The sequence below is a fragment of the Calliopsis andreniformis genome, unplaced genomic scaffold (genome assembly GCF_051401765.1).
Source record: "Calliopsis andreniformis isolate RMS-2024a unplaced genomic scaffold, iyCalAndr_principal scaffold0001, whole genome shotgun sequence".
NCBI classification, from domain to species: domain Eukaryota; kingdom Metazoa; phylum Arthropoda; class Insecta; order Hymenoptera; family Andrenidae; genus Calliopsis; species Calliopsis andreniformis.
In genome coordinates this window covers 28,688,985-28,707,228 of record NW_027480422.1, presented here as the reverse complement: position 1 = coordinate 28,707,228, position 18,244 = coordinate 28,688,985, and positions in this window count along the sequence as shown.

Below are 18,244 nucleotides of genomic sequence, written 5' to 3'. Positions count from 1 at the left end.
GGTTATGGCGTTGTCTTCTAGGGCCGTAGCTATTCGATGTGGTGGAGCGACGCCCTCGAGTGAAGCCTAGGTTGCCCGGAACTTAGAAATGACCAGCACCTTCACTCTGGTTGCAAGTATACCTGTTATACGATGGAAATACTGTGGTATTTATATTGTATTTTATGCTTCTGGCGTTGACTTCTAAGTCCCTAGCTATTCGATCTGGTGGAGCAACGCCCTAGGGTGAAGCCTAGGTTGCCCGGAACGTAGAAATGACCATAACTTTCATACTGGTTGCGATTATTCGTTTTATACGATGGAAAAACTGTTGTATTTATTTTGTATTTTATGCCTCTGGTGTTGACTCCTAAGGCCGTAGCTATTCGATGTGTTGGAGCAACGCCCTAGAGTGAAGCCTTGGTAGCCCGGAACGTAGAAATGACCATGTCTTTCGCACTGGTTGCAATTATTCATTTTATACAAAGGAAGAACTGTTGTATTTATATTGTTCTTTATAGTTATGGCGTTGACTTCTAAGGCTGTAGCTATTCGATGTGGTGGAGCAATGCCCTAGAGTGAAGCCTAGGATGCTCGCAACGTAGAAGTGTCCATATCTTTCACACTGTTTGCAATTATTCCTGTTATACGATGGAAAAACTGTTGTATTTATATTGTATTTTGTGCTTCTGGCGTTGACTTCTTAGGCGCTAACTATTCGATCTGGTGGAGCAACGCCCTAGGGTGAAGCCTAGGTTGCCCGGAACTTAGAAATGACCATCACCTTCACTCTGGTAGCAATTATTCCTGTTATACGATGGAAAAACTGTGGTATTTATATTGTATTTTATGCTTCTGGCGTAGGTTTCTTAGGCCCTAACTATTCGATCTGGGGGAACCACGCCCTAGACTGAAGCCTAGGTTGCCCGGAACGTAGAAATGACCATCAGTTTCACACTGGTTGCAATTATTCCTGTTATACGATGGAAAAACTGTTGTATTTATATTATATTTTATGCTTCAGACGTTGACTTCTAAGGCAGTAGCTATTCGATGTGGTGGAGAATCGGCCTAGAGTGGAGCCTAGGTTGCCCGGAAAGTAGAAATGGCCACTACCTCCACACTGTTTGCAATTATTCATTTTATACAATGGAAAAACTGTTGTATTTATATTGTTCTCTATAGTTATGGCGTTGACTTCTAAGGCCGTAGCTATTCGATGTGGTGGAGCAATGCCCTAGAGTGAAGCCTAGGATGCCCGCAACGTAGAAATGACCATACCTTTCACACTGTTTGCAATTATTCCTGTTATACGATTGAAAAACTGTTGTATTTATATTGTATTTTATGCTTCTGGCGTTGACTTCTAAGGCCGCAGCTATCCGTTGTGGTGGAGCAACGCCCTAGAGTGAAGCCTAGGTTGCCCGGAACGTAGAAATAACCATACCTTTCACACTGGTTGCAATTATTCCTGTTATACAAGGGAAAAACTGTTGCATTTATATTTTATTTTATGCTTCTGGCGTTGACTTCCTGGGCCCTAACTATTCTATCTGGAGGAGCAACGCCCTAGAGTGAAGCCTAGGTTGCCCGGAATGCAGAAATGACCATAACTTTCACACTGGTGGCAATTACTCCTGTTATACGATGGACAAACTGTTGGATTTTTAGTGTACTTTATGCTCCTGGCGTTGACTTCTAAGGTCCTAGCTATTCGATCTGGTGGAGCAACGCTCTAGAGTGAAGCCTAGGTTGCCCGGAACTTAGAAATGACCGTCACCTTCACTCTGGTTGCAATTATACCTGTTATACGATGGAAATACTGTGGTATTTATATTGTATTTTACGCTTCTGGCGTAGGCTTCTTAGGCCCTAATTATTCGATCTGGGGGAACCACGCCCTATACTGAAGCCTAGGTTGCCCGGAACGTAGAAATGACCATCACTTTCACACTGGTTGCATTTATTCCTGTTATACGATGGAAAAACTGTTGTATTTATGTTGTATTTTATGCTTCTGGTGTAGACTTCTTAGGCCCTAGCAATTCGATCTGGAGGAACAACGCCCTAGAGAGAAGCCTAGGCTGCTCGGAATGTAGAAATGACCATCACTTTCACAATGGCTGCAATTATTCTTGTTATACGATGGAAAAACTGTTGTATTTATTTTGTATTTTATGCCTCTGGCGTTGACTCCTAAGGCCGTAGCTATTCGATGTGGTGGAGCAACGCCCTCGAGTGAAGCCTAGGTTGCCCGGAACGGAGAAATGACCCTAGCTTTCACACTGGTTGCAATTATTCCTGTTATACGATGGAAAAACTGTTGTATTTCTATTGTATTTTGTGCTTCTGGCGTTGACTTCTTAGGCGCTAACTATTCGATCTGGTGGAGCAACGCCCTAGGGTGAAGCCTAGGTTGCCCGGAACGTAGAAATGACCATCAGTTTCACACTGGTTGCAATTATTCCTGTTATACGATGGAAAAACTGTTGTATTTATATTATATTTTATGCTTCAGACGTTGACTTCTAAGGCAGTAGCTATTCGATGTGGTGGAGAAACGGCCTAGAGTGGAGCCTAGGTTGCCCGGAAAGTAGAAATGGCCACTACCTCCACACTGTTTGCAATTATTCATTTTATACAATGGAAAAACTGTTGTATTTATATTGTTCTCTATAGTTATGGCGTTGACTTCTAAGGCCGTAGCTATTCGATGTGGTGGAGCAATGCCCTAGAGTGAAGCCTAGGATGCCCGCAACGGAGAAATGACCATACCTTTCACACTGTTTGCAATTATTCCTGTTATACGATTGAAAAACTGTTGTATTTATATTGTATTTTATGCTTCTGGCGTTGACTTCTAAGGCCGCAGCTATCCGATGTGGTGGAGCAACGCCCTAGAGTGAAGCCTAGGTTGCCCGGAACGTAGAAATAACCATACCTTTCACACTGGTTGCAATTATTCCTGTTATACAAGGGAAAAACTGTTGCATTTATATTTTATTTTATGCTTCTGGCGTTGACTTCCTGGGCCCTAACTATTCTATCTGGAGGAGCAACGCCCTAGAGTGAAGCCTAGGTTGCCCCGAATGCAGAAATGACCATAACTTTCACACTGGTGGCAATTACTCCTGTTATACGATGGACAAACTGTTGGATTTTTAATGTACTTTATGCTTCTGGCGTTGACTTCTAAGGTCCTAGCTATTCGATCTGGTGGAGCAACGCTCTAGAGTGAAGCCTAGGTTGCCCGGAACTTAGAAATGACCGTCACCTTCACTCTGGTTGCAATTATACCTGTTATACGATGGAAATACTGTGGTATTTATATTGTATTTTACGCTTCTGGCGTAGGCTTCTTAGGCCCTAATTATTCGATCTGGGGGAACCACGCCCTATACTGAAGCCTAGGTTGCCCGGAACGTAGAAATGACCATCACTTTCACACTGGTTGCATTTATTCCTGTTATACGATGGCAAAACTGTTGTATTTATGTTGTATTTTATGCTTCTGGTGTAGACTTCTTAGGCCCTAGCAATTCGATCTGGAGGAACAACGCCCTAGAGTGAAGCCTAGGCTGCTCGGAATGTAGAAATGACCATCACTTTCACAATGGCTGCAATTATTCTTGTTATACGATGGAAAAACTGTTGTATTTATTTTGTATTTTATGCCTCTGGCGTTGACTCCTAAGGCCGTAGCTATCCGATGTGGTGGAGCAACGCCCTAGAGTGAAGCCTAGGTTGCCCGGAACGTAGAAATAGCCATACCTTTCACACTGGTTGCAATTATTCCTGTTATACAAGGGAAAAGGTGTTGCATTTATATTTTATTTTATGCTTCTGGCGTTGACTTCCTGGGCCCTAACTATTCTATCTGGAGGAGCAACGCCCTAGAGTGAAGCCTAGGTTGCCCGGAATGCAGAAATGACCATAACTTTCACACTGGTGGCAATTACTCCTGTTATACGATGGACAAACTGTTGGATTTTTAATGTACTTTATGCTTCTGGCGTTGACTTCTAAGGCCCTATGTATTCGATCTGGTGGAGCAATGCCTCAGTGTTAAGTCTAGGATGCCCGGAACGTAGAAATGGCCGTTACTTTCACACTGGTTGCAATTACTTATTTTATACGATGGAAAAACTGTTGTACATATATCGTATTTCATGCTTCTGGCATTGACTTCTTAGGCCCTAACTATTCGATCTGGTGGAGCTACGCCCTAGGGTGAAGCCTAGGTTGCCCGGAACGTAGAAATGACCATAACTTTCATACTGGTTGCGATTATTCGTTTTATACGATGGAAAAACTGTTGTATTTATTTTGTATTTTATGCCTCTGGTGTTGACTCCTAAGGCCGTAGCTATTCGATGTGTTGGAGCAACGCCCTAGAGTGAAGCCTAGGTAGCCCGGAACGTAGAAATGACCATGTCTTTCGCACTGGTTGCAATTATTCATTTTAAACAAAGGAAGAACTGTTGTATTTATATTGTTCTTTATAGTTATGGCGTTGACTTCTAAGGCTGTAGCTATTCGATGTGGTGGAGCAATGCCCTAGAGTGAAGCCTAGGATGCTCGCAACGTAGAAGTGTCCATATCTTTCACACTGTTTGCAATTATTCCTGTTATACGATGGAAAAACTGTTGTATTTATATTATATTTTATGCTTCAGACGTTGACTTCTAAGGCAGTAGCTATTCGATGTGGTGGAGAAACGGCCTAGAGTGAAGCCTAGGTTGCCCGGAAAGTAGAAATGACCACTACCTCCACACTGTTTGCAATTATTCATTTTATACAATGGAAAAACTGTTGTATTTATATTGTTCTTTATAGTTATGGCGATGACTTCTAAGGCCGTAGCTATTCGATGTGGTGGAGCAATGCCCTACAGTGAAGCCTAGGTTGCCCGGAATGCAGAAATGACCATAACTTTCACACTGGTTGCAATTATTCCTGTTATACGATTGAAAAACTGTTGTAATTTTATTTCATTTTATGCTTCTGGCATTGACTTCTAAGGCCGTAGCTATTCGATGTGGTGGAGCAATGCCCTAGAGTGAAGCCTAGGATGCCCGCAACGTAGAAATGACCATATCTTTCACACTGTTTGCAATTATTCCTGTTATACGATTGAAGATCTGTTGTATTTATATTGTATTTTATGCTTCTGGCGTTGACTTCTAAGGCCGCAGCTATTCGATCTGGTGGAGCAACGCTCTAGAGTGAAGCGTAGGTTGCCCGGAACGTAGAAATGACCATACCTTTCACACTGGTTGCAATTATTCCTGTTATACAAGGGAAAAAGTGTTGTATTTATATTGTATTTTATGCTTCTGGCGTTGACTTCCTGGGCCCTAACTATTCTATCTGGAGGAGCAACGCCCTAGAGTGAAGCCTAGGTTGCCCGGAATGCAGAAATGACCATCACTTTCACACTGGTGTCAATTATTCCTGTTATACGATGGAAAAGCTGTTGTATTTATATTGTATTCTATGCTTCTGACGTTGTCTCCTTAGGCCCTAACTAGTGTATCTGGTGGACCGACGCCCTAGAGTGAAGCCTATGTTGTCCGGAACGTAGAAATGACCATATCCTTCACACTGGTTGCATTTATTCCTTTTAACGACGGAAAAACTGATGTATTTATATGGTATTTTATGCTTCTGGCGTTGACTTCTAAGGCCCTAACTATTGGATCTGGTGGACCAACGCCCTAGGGTGAAGCCTAGGTTGCCCGGCACGTAGAAATGATCAGTACTTGCACACTGGTTGCAGTTATTCCTCTTATGCGATGGAAAAACTGTTGCATTTTTATTTTATTTTATGCCTCTGGCGTCGACTTCTAAGTCCCTAGCTATTCGATCTGGTGGAGCAAGGCCCTATAGCGAAGCCTAGGTTGCCCGGATCGTAGAAATGGCCTGTACTTTCACACTGGTTGCAATTATTCCTGTTATACTATGGAAAAACTGTTGCATTTTTATTGTATTTTATGCTTCTGGCGTTAATTTCTAAGTCCCTAACTCTGCGATCCGGTGCAGCAACGCCCTACAGTTAAGCCTAGGTTGCACGGAGCGTGGAAATGACCATAACTATAACACTCGCTGCAATTATTCGTTTTATACAATGGAAAAACTGTTCTATTTATTTTGTATTTTATGCTTCGGGCGTTGACATCTAAGGCCCTAACTATTCGATCTGGTGAAGCGACGCTCTGGAGTGAAGCCTAGGTTGCCCGAAACGTAGAAATGACCATTACCTTCACACTGCTTGCAATGATACATTTTATACGATGGAAAAACTGTGGTACTTATGTTGTATTTTATTCTTCTGGTGTTGAATTCTAAGTCCCTAGCTTTTCGATCTGGTTGAGCAATGCCCTAGAGTGAAGCCTAGGTTACCCGGAACATAGAAATGACCAGTACTTTCACACTGGTTGCAGCTTTCCTGGTATACGATGGAAAAACTGTTGCATTTTTACTGTATTTTATACCTCTGGCGTTGTATTCAAAGTCCCTAACTATTCGATCTGGTGGGGCAACGCCCTGGAGTTAAGCCTAGGTTGCCCGGAACGTAGAAATGACCATAACATTCACACTGTTTGCAATCATTCATTTTCTACGATGGAAAAGCTGTTGTATTTATATTGTATTTTATGCTTCTATAGTTGACTTCTAAGCCCATAGCTATTCGGTGTGGTGGAGCAACGCCCAAGAGTGAAGCCTAGGTTGGCCGGAAACCTAGAAATGACCATTACTTTCACACTGGTTGCAATTATTCCCTTTATACGATGGAAAAACTGTTGTATTTTTATTGTATTTTATGCTTCTGGCGTTCGCCTCTAGGTCCCTAGCTATTCGATCTGGTGGAGAAACTCCCTACAGCGAAACCGAGGTTGCCCGGAACGTAGAAATGACCATAACTTTCACACTGGTTGCAGTTATTCGTTTTATACAATGGAAAAACTGTTCTATTTATTTTGTATTTTATGCTTCGGGAGTCGACATCTAAGGCCCTAACTATTCGATCTGGTGGAGCAACGCTCTAGAGTGAAGCCTAGGTTGCCCGGAACGTAGAAATGACCATAACGTTCACACTGTTTGCAATCATTCATTTTATACGATGGAAAAGCTGTTGTATTTATATTGTATTTTATGCTTCTGGAATTGACTTCTAAGGCCGTAGCTATTCGGTGTGGTGGAGCAACGCCCAAGAGTGAAACCTAGGGTGCCCGGAACGTAGAAATGACCATTACTTTCACACTGGTTGCAATTATTCCTTTTATACGATGGAAAAACTGTTGCATTTTTATTGTATTTTATGCTTCTGGCGTTGTATTCTAAGTCCCTAGCTATTCGATCTGGTGGAACAACGCCCTAGGGTGAGGCCTAGGTTGCCCGGAACGTAGAAATGACCATCACTTTCACACTGGTTGCAGTTACTCCTGTTATACGGTGGAAAAACTGTTGCATTTTTATTGTAATATATGCTTCTGGCGTTGAATTCTAAGTCCCTAGCTATTCGATCTGGTGGAGCAAGGCCCTACAGTGAAGACTAGATAGACCGGAAGGTAGAAATGACCATTACATTCACGCTTGATGCAAATATTCCTGCTATACGATGGAAAAACTGATGTATTTTTATTGTATTTTATGTTTCGGGCGTTGACTTCTAAGGCCCTAGCTATTCGATCTGGTGGAGCAACGCCCTAGAGTGAAGCCTAGGTTGCCCGAAACGTAGATATGACCATAACATTCAGAGTGGTTGCAATTATTCGTTTTATACGATGGAAAGACTGTAGCGTTTATTTTGTATTTTATGCTTCTGGCGTTGACTTCTTAGGCCCTAACTAATAGATCTGGTGGGCCAACGCCCTAGAGTGAAGCCTAGGTTGTCCGGAACGTAGAAATGACCGTATCCTTGACACTGGTTGCAATTATTCCTGTTAAACGACGGAAAAACTGATGTATTTATATGGTACTTTGTGCTTCTGGAGTTGACTTCTATGGCCCTTACTATTGGATCTGGTGGGGCGACGCCCTAGAGTGAAGCCTAGGTAGCCCGGGACGTAGAAATGGCCATAACTTTCACACTGGTTGCAATTATTCGTTTTATACGAAGGAAAATCTGTTGTATTTTTATTGTATTTTATGCTTCGGGCGTTGACTTCTAGGCCCTAGCTATTCGATCTGGTGGAGCAACGCCCTAGAGTGAAGCCTAGGTTGCCCGCAACGTAGAAATGACCTGTACTTTCACACTGGTTGCTATTATTCCCGTTCCACTATGGAAAAACTGTTGCATTTTTACTGTATTTTATGCTTCTGGCGTTAAATTCTAAGTCCCTAACTATGCGATCTGGTGGAGCAACGCCTTACAGTTAAGACTAGGTTGCCCGGAACGTAGAAATGACCTTTACTTTCAGACTCTTTGCAAATATACATCGTATACGATGGAAAAGCTGTTGTATTTATAATGTATTTTATGCTTCTGCCGTTGACTTCATAGGCCCTAACTATTCGATCTGGTGGAACAACGCCCTAGGGTGAAGCCTAGGCTGCCCGCAACGTAGAAATGACCATAGCTTTCATACTGGTTGCAATTATTCGTTTTATACGACGGGAAAACTGTTGTATTTATATTGTATTTTATGCTTCTGGCGTTGACTTCTAAGGCCTTAGCTTTTCGATGTAGTGCGGCAACGCCCTAGAGTGAAGCCCACGTTGCCCGGAGCGTAGAAATGACCGGTACCTTCACACTGGTTGCAATTATACCTGTTATACGATGGAAAAACTGTTGCACTCTTATTGTATTTTATGCTTCCAGCGTTAAATTCTAAGTCCTTAACTACGCGATCTGGTGGTGCAACGCCCTACAGTTAAGCCTAGGTTGCCCGGAACGTAGAAATGACCATTACCTTCACATTGCTTGCAATTATACATTTTATACGATGGAAAAACTGTTGTATTTTTATTATATTTTATGCTTCTGGCGTTGACTTCTAAGTCCCATGCTATTCGATCTGGTGGAGCAACGCTCTAGAGTGAAGCGTAGGTTGCCCGGAACGTAGAAATGACCATACCTTTCACACTGGTTGCAATTATTCCTGTTATACAAGGGAAAAAGTGTTGTATTTATATTGTATTTTATGCTTCTGGCGTTGACTTCCTGGGCCCTAACTATTCTATCTGGAGGAGCAACGCCCTAGAGTGAAGCCTAGGTTGCCCGGAATGCAGAAATGACCATCACTTTCACACTGGTGTCAATTATTCCTGTTATACGATGGAAAAGCTGTTGTATTTATATTGTATTCTATGCTTCTGACGTTGTCTCCTTAGGCCCTAACTAGTGTATCTGGTGGACCGACGCCCTAGAGTGAAGCCTATGTTGTCCGGAACGTAGAAATGACCATATCCTTCACACTGGTTGCATTTATTCCTTTTAACGACGGAAAAACTGATGTATTTATATGGTATTTTATGCTTCTGGCGTTGACTTCTAAGGCCCTAACTATTGGATCTGGTGGACCAACGCCCTAGGGTGAAGCCTAGGTTGCCCGGCACGTAGAAATGATCAGTACTTGCACACTGGTTGCAGTTATTCCTCTTATGCGATGGAAAAACTGTTGCATTTTTATTTTATTTTATGCCTCTGGCGTCGACTTCTAAGTCCCTAGCTATTCGATCTGGTGGAGCAAGGCCCTATAGCGAAGCCTAGGTTGCCCGGATCGTAGAAATGGCCTGTACTTTCACACTGGTTGCAATTATTCCTGTTATACTATGGAAAAACTGTTGCATTTTTATTGTATTTTATGCTTCTGGCGTTAATTTCTAAGTCCCTAACTCTGCGATCCGGTGCAGCAACGCCCTACAGTTAAGCCTAGGTTGCACGGAGCGTGGAAATGACCATAACTATAACACTCGCTGCAATTATTCGTTTTATACAATGGAAAAACTGTTCTATTTATTTTGTATTTTATGCTTCGGGCGTTGACATCTAAGGCCCTAACTATTCGATCTGGTGAAGCGACGCTCTGGAGTGAAGCCTAGGTTGCCCGAAACGTAGAAATGACCATTACCTTCACACTGCTTGCAATGATACATTTTATACGATGGAAAAACTGTGGTACTTATGTTGTATTTTATTCTTCTGGTGTTGAATTCTAAGTCCCTAGCTTTTCGATCTGGTTGAGCAATGCCCTAGAGTGAAGCCTAGGTTACCCGGAACATAGAAATGACCAGTACTTTCACACTGGTTGCAGCTTTCCTGGTATACGATGGAAAAACTGTTGCATTTTTACTGTATTTTATACCTCTGGCGTTGTATTCAAAGTCCCTAACTATTCGATCTGGTGGGGCAACGCCCTGGAGTTAAGCCTAGGTTGCCCGGAACGTAGAAATGACCATAACATTCACACTGTTTGCAATCATTCATTTTCTACGATGGAAAAGCTGTTGTATTTATATTGTATTTTATGCTTCTATAGTTGACTTCTAAGCCCATAGCTATTCGGTGTGGTGGAGCAACGCCCAAGAGTGAAGCCTAGGTTGGCCGGAAACCTAGAAATGACCATTACTTTCACACTGGTTGCAATTATTCCCTTTATACGATGGAAAAACTGTTGTATTTTTATTGTATTTTATGCTTCTGGCGTTCGCCTCTAGGTCCCTAGCTATTCGATCTGGTGGAGAAACTCCCTACAGCGAAACCGAGGTTGCCCGGAACGTAGAAATGACCATAACTTTCACACTGGTTGCAGTTATTCGTTTTATACAATGGAAAAACTGTTCTATTTATTTTGTATTTTATGCTTCGGGAGTCGACATCTAAGGCCCTAACTATTCGATCTGGTGGAGCAACGCTCTAGAGTGAAGCCTAGGTTGCCCGGAACGTAGAAATGACCATAACGTTCACACTGTTTGCAATCATTCATTTTATACGATGGAAAAGCTGTTGTATTTATATTGTATTTTATGCTTCTGGAATTGACTTCTAAGGCCGTAGCTATTCGGTGTGGTGGAGCAACGCCCAAGAGTGAAACCTAGGGTGCCCGGAACGTAGAAATGACCATTACTTTCACACTGGTTGCAATTATTCCTTTTATACGATGGAAAAACTGTTGCATTTTTATTGTATTTTATGCTTCTGGCGTTGTATTCTAAGTCCCTAGCTATTCGATCTGGTGGAACAACGCCCTAGGGTGAGGCCTAGGTTGCCCGGAACGTAGAAATGACCATCACTTTCACACTGGTTGCAGTTACTCCTGTTATACGGTGGAAAAACTGTTGCATTTTTATTGTAATATATGCTTCTGGCGTTGAATTCTAAGTCCCTAGCTATTCGATCTGGTGGAGCAAGGCCCTACAGTGAAGACTAGATAGACCGGAAGGTAGAAATGACCATTACATTCACGCTTGATGCAAATATTCCTGCTATACGATGGAAAAACTGATGTATTTTTATTGTATTTTATGTTTCGGGCGTTGACTTCTAAGGCCCTAGCTATTCGATCTGGTGGAGCAACGCCCTAGAGTGAAGCCTAGGTTGCCCGAAACGTAGATATGACCATAACATTCAGAGTGGTTGCAATTATTCGTTTTATACGATGGAAAGACTGTAGCGTTTATTTTGTATTTTATGCTTCTGGCGTTGACTTCTTAGGCCCTAACTAATAGATCTGGTGGGCCAACGCCCTAGAGTGAAGCCTAGGTTGTCCGGAACGTAGAAATGACCGTATCCTTGACACTGGTTGCAATTATTCCTGTTAAACGACGGAAAAACTGATGTATTTATATGGTACTTTGTGCTTCTGGAGTTGACTTCTATGGCCCTTACTATTGGATCTGGTGGGGCGACGCCCTAGAGTGAAGCCTAGGTAGCCCGGGACGTAGAAATGGCCATAACTTTCACACTGGTTGCAATTATTCGTTTTATACGAAGGAAAATCTGTTGTATTTTTATTGTATTTTATGCTTCGGGCGTTGACTTCTAGGCCCTAGCTATTCGATCTGGTGGAGCAACGCCCTAGAGTGAAGCCTAGGTTGCCCGCAACGTAGAAATGACCTGTACTTTCACACTGGTTGCTATTATTCCCGTTCCACTATGGAAAAACTGTTGCATTTTTACTGTATTTTATGCTTCTGGCGTTAAATTCTAAGTCCCTAACTATGCGATCTGGTGGAGCAACGCCTTACAGTTAAGACTAGGTTGCCCGGAACGTAGAAATGACCTTTACTTTCAGACTCTTTGCAAATATACATCGTATACGATGGAAAAGCTGTTGTATTTATAATGTATTTTATGCTTCTGCCGTTGACTTCATAGGCCCTAACTATTCGATCTGGTGGAACAACGCCCTAGGGTGAAGCCTAGGCTGCCCGCAACGTAGAAATGACCATAGCTTTCATACTGGTTGCAATTATTCGTTTTATACGACGGGAAAACTGTTGTATTTATATTGTATTTTATGCTTCTGGCGTTGACTTCTAAGGCCTTAGCTTTTCGATGTAGTGCGGCAACGCCCTAGAGTGAAGCCCACGTTGCCCGGAGCGTAGAAATGACCGGTACCTTCACACTGGTTGCAATTATACCTGTTATACGATGGAAAAACTGTTGCACTCTTATTGTATTTTATGCTTCCAGCGTTAAATTCTAAGTCCTTAACTACGCGATCTGGTGGTGCAACGCCCTACAGTTAAGCCTAGGTTGCCCGGAACGTAGAAATGACCATTACCTTCACATTGCTTGCAATTATACATTTTATACGATGGAAAAACTGTTGTATTTTTATTATATTTTATGCTTCTGGCGTTGACTTCTAAGTCCCATGCTATTCGATCTGGTGGAGCAACGCCCTTGACCGAAGCCTAGGTTGCCCGGAACGTAGAAATGACCCCTACTTTTACACTGGTTGCAACTATTCCTGTTATACGATGGAAAAACTGTTGTACTTATGTTGTATTTTATGCTTGTGGCATCGAATTCTAAGTCCCTAACTATTCGATCTGGTGGAGCAACGCCCTAGAGTGAAGCCTAGGTTGCCCGGAACGTAGAAATGACCATCACTTCAACCTGGTTGCAATTATTCCTGTCATACGATGGAAAAACTGTTGTATTTTTATTGTATTTTCTGCTTCTGACTTTGATTTTTAAGGTCCTAGCCATTCGATCTGGAGGGTCAACGTCCAAAGGTGAAGCCTATGCTGGCCGGAACGTAGAAATGACCATAACTTTCACACTGGTTGCAATTACTCCCGTTATACGATGGAAAAACTGATGTATTTTTATTGTATTTTATGTTTCGGGCGTTGACTTCTAAGGCCCTAGCTATTCGATCTGGTGGAGCAACGCCCTAGAGTGAAGCCTAGGTTGCCCGAAACGTAGATATGACCATAACATTCAGAGTGGTTGCAATTATTCGTTTTATACGATGCAAAGACTGTAGCGTTTATTTTGTATTTTATGCTTCTGGCGTTGACTTCTTAGGCCCTAGCTAATAGATCTGGTGGCCAACGCCCTAGAGTGAAGCCTAGGTTGTCCGGAACGTAGAAATGACCGTATCCTTGACACTGGTTGCAATTATTCCTGTTAAACGACAGAAAAACTGATGTATTTATATGGTATTTTGTGCTTCTGGAGTTGACTTCTAAGGCCCTTACTATTGGATCTGGTGGGGCGACGCCCTAGGGTGAAGCCTAGGTAGCCCGGGACGTAGAAATGACCATAACTTTCACACTGGTTGCAATTATTCGTTTTATAAGAAGGAAAATCTGTTGTATTTTTATTGTATTTTATGCTTCGGGCGTTGACTTCTAGGCCCTAGCTATTCGATCTGGTGGAGCAACGCCCTAGAGTGAAGCCTAGGTTGCCCGAAACGTAGATATGATCATAACATTTACACTGGTTGCAATTATTCGTTTTATACGATGGAAAGACTGTACTGTTTATTTTGTATTTTATGCTACTGGCGTTGACTTCTAAGGCCCTAACTCTTCGATCTGGTAGATCAATGCCTCAGGGATAAGTCTAGGATGCCCGAAGCGTCGAAATGATCATTACTTTCACACTGGTTGCAATCATTCCTGGTATACGATGGAAAAACTGTTGTATTTTTATTGCATTTTATGTTTCGGGCGCTGACTTCTAAGGTCCTAGCTATTCGATCTGGTGGAGCAATGCCCTAGAGTGAAGCCTAGGTTGCCGGAACGTAGAAATGACCATAACTTGCACACTGGTTGCAATTATTCCTGTTATACGGTGGACAAACTGTTGTATTTATATTGTATTCTATGCTTCTGACGTTGTCTCCTTAGGCCCTAACTAGTGTATCTGGTGGACCGACGCCCTAGAGTGAAGCCTATGTTGTCCGGAACGTAGAAATGACCATATCCTTCACACTGGTTGCATTTATTCCTTTTAACGACGGAAAAACTGATGTATTTATATGGTATTTTATGCTTCTGGCGTTGACTTCTAAGTCCCTAGCTATTCGATCTGGTAGAGCAACGCCCTAGAGGGAAGCCTAGGATGCCCGGAACGTAGAAATAACCATAGCTTTCACACTGGTTGCAATTATTCGTTTTATACAATAGAAAAACTGTTCTATTTATTTTGTATATTTATGCTTCGGGCATTGACTTCTAAGTCCCTTGCTATTCGATCTGGTGGAGCAACGCCGTTGAGCGAAGCCGAGGTTGCCCGGAACGTAGAAATGACCTTTACTTTCACACTGGTTGCAATTATTCCTATTATACAATCTAAAAACTGTTGTACTTATGTTGTATTTTATGCTTCTGGCGTCGAATTCTAGGTCCCTAACTATTCGATCTGGTGGAGCAACGCCCTAGAGTGAAGCCTAGGTTGCCCGGAACGTAGAAATGACCGTTACTTTCACACTGTTTGCAAATATACATTATATACGATGGAAAAGCTGTTGTATTAAATTGTATTTTATGCTTCTGGCGTTGACTTCTTAGGCCCTAACTGTTTGATCTGGTGGAGCACCGCCCTACAGTGAAGACTAGATAGCCCGGAAGGTAGAAATGACCATTACACTCACGCTTGATGCAAATATTCCTGCTATACGATGGAAAAACTGATGTATTTTTATTGTATTTTATGTTTCGGGCGTTGACTTCTAAGGCCCTAGCTATTCGATCTGGTGGAGCAACGCCCTAGAGTGAAGCCTAGGTTGCCCGAAACGTAGGTAGGACCATAACATTCAGAGTGGTTGCAATTATTCGTTTTATACGATGGAAAGACTGTAGCGTTTATTTTGTATTTTATGCTTCTGGCGTTGACTTCTTAGGCCCTAACTAATAGATCTGGTGGGCCAACGCCCTAGAGTGAAGCCTAGGTTGTCCGGAACGTAGAAATGACCGTATACTTGACACTGGTTGCAATTATTCCTGTTAAACGACGGAAAAACTGATGTATTTATATGGTACTTTGTGCTTCTGGAGTTGACTTCTATGGCCCTTACTATTGGATCTGGTGGGGCGACGCCCTAGAGTGAAGCCTAGGTAGCCCGGGACGTAGAAATGACCATAACTTTCACACTGGTTGCAATTATTCGTTTTATAAGAAGGAAAATCTGTTGTATTTTTATTGTATTTTATGCTTCGGGCGTTGACTTCTAGGCCCTAGCTATTCGATCTGGAGGAGCAACGCCCTAGAGTGAAGCCTAGGTTGCCCGGCACGTAGAAATGATCAGTACTTGCACACTGGTTGCAGTTATTCCTCTTATGCGATGGAAAAACTGTTGCATTTTTATTTTATTTTATGCCTCTGGCGTCGACTTCTAAGTCCCTAGCTATTCGATCTGGTGGAGCAAGGCCCTATAGCGAAGCCTAGGTTGCCCGGATCGTAGAAATGGCCTGTACTTTCACACTGGTTGCAATTATTCCTGTTATACTATGGAAAAACTGTTGCATTTTTATTGTATTTTATGCTTCTGGCGTTAATTTCTAAGGCCCTAACTCTGCGATCCGGTGCAGCAACGCCCTACAGTTAAGCCTAGGTTGCACGGAGCGTGGAAATGACCATAACTATAACACTCGCTGCAATTATTCGTTTTATACAATGGAAAAACTGTTCTATTTATTTTGTATTTTATGCTTCGGGCGTTGACATCTAAGGCCCTAACTATTCGATCTGGTGAAGCGACGCTCTGGAGTGAAGCCTAGGTTGCCCGAAACGTAGAAATGACCATTACCTTCACACTGCTTGCAATGATACATTTTATACGATGGAAAAACTGTGGTACTTATGTTGTATTTTATTCTTCTGGTGTTGAATTCTAAGTCCCTAGCTTTTCGATCTGGTTGAGCAATGCCCTAGAGTGAAGCCTAGGTTACCCGGAACATAGAAATGACCAGTACTTTCACACTGGTTGCAGCTTTCCTGGTATACGATGGAAAAACTGTTGCATTTTTACTGTATTTTATACCTCTGGCGTTGTATTCAAAGTCCCTAACTATTCGATCTGGTGGGGCAACGCCCTGGAGTTAAGCCTAGGTTGCCCGGAACGTAGAAATGACCATAACATTCACACTGTTTGCAATCATTCATTTTCTACGATGGAAAAGCTGTTGTATTTATATTGTATTTTATGCTTCTATAGTTGACTTCTAAGCCCATAGCTATTCGGTGTGGTGGAGCAACGCCCAAGAGTGAAGCCTAGGTTGGCCGGAAACCTAGAAATGACCATTACTTTCACACTGGTTGCAATTATTCCCTTTATACGATGGAAAAACTGTTGTATTTTTATTGTATTTTATGCTTCTGGCGTTCGCCTCTAGGTCCCTAGCTATTCGATCTGGTGGAGAAACTCCCTACAGCGAAACCGAGGTTGCCCGGAACGTAGAAATGACCATAACTTTCACACTGGTTGCAGTTATTCGTTTTATACAATGGAAAAACTGTTCTATTTATTTTGTATTTTATGCTTCGGGAGTCGACATCTAAGGCCCTAACTATTCGATCTGGTGGAGCAACGCTCTAGAGTGAAGCCTAGGTTGCCCGGAACGTAGAAATGACCATAACGTTCACACTGTTTGCAATCATTCATTTTATACGATGGAAAAGCTGTTGTATTTATATTGTATTTTATGCTTCTGGAATTGACTTCTAAGGCCGTAGCTATTCGGTGTGGTGGAGCAACGCCCAAGAGTGAAACCTAGGGTGCCCGGAACGTAGAAATGACCATTACTTTCACACTGGTTGCAATTATTCCTTTTATACGATGGAAAAACTGTTGCATTTTTATTGTATTTTATGCTTCTGGCGTTGTATTCTAAGTCCCTAGCTATTCGATCTGGTGGAACAACGCCCTAGGGTGAGGCCTAGGTTGCCCGGAACGTAGAAATGACCATCACTTTCACACTGGTTGCAGTTACTCCTGTTATACGGTGGAAAAACTGTTGCATTTTTATTGTAATATATGCTTCTGGCGTTGAATTCTAAGTCCCTAGCTATTCGATCTGGTGGAGCAAGGCCCTACAGTGAAGACTAGATAGACCGGAAGGTAGAAATGACCATTACATTCACGCTTGATGCAAATATTCCTGCTATACGATGGAAAAACTGATGTATTTTTATTGTATTTTATGTTTCGGGCGTTGACTTCTAAGGCCCTAGCTATTCGATCTGGTGGAGCAACGCCCTAGAGTGAAGCCTAGGTTGCCCGAAACGTAGATATGACCATAACATTCAGAGTGGTTGCAATTATTCGTTTTATACGATGGAAAGACTGTAGCGTTTATTTTGTATTTTATGCTTCTGGCGTTGACTTCTTAGGCCCTAACTAATAGATCTGGTGGGCCAACGCCCTAGAGTGAAGCCTAGGTTGTCCGGAACGTAGAAATGACCGTATCCTTGACACTGGTTGCAATTATTCCTGTTAAACGACGGAAAAACTGATGTATTTATATGGTACTTTGTGCTTCTGGAGTTGACTTCTATGGCCCTTACTATTGGATCTGGTGGGGCGACGCCCTAGAGTGAAGCCTAGGTAGCCCGGGACGTAGAAATGGCCATAACTTTCACACTGGTTGCAATTATTCGTTTTATACGAAGGAAAATCTGTTGTATTTTTATTGTATTTTATGCTTCGGGCGTTGACTTCTAGGCCCTAGCTATTCGATCTGGTGGAGCAACGCCCTAGAGTGAAGCCTAGGTTGCCCGCAACGTAGAAATGACCTGTACTTTCACACTGGTTGCTATTATTCCCGTTCCACTATGGAAAAACTGTTGCATTTTTACTGTAT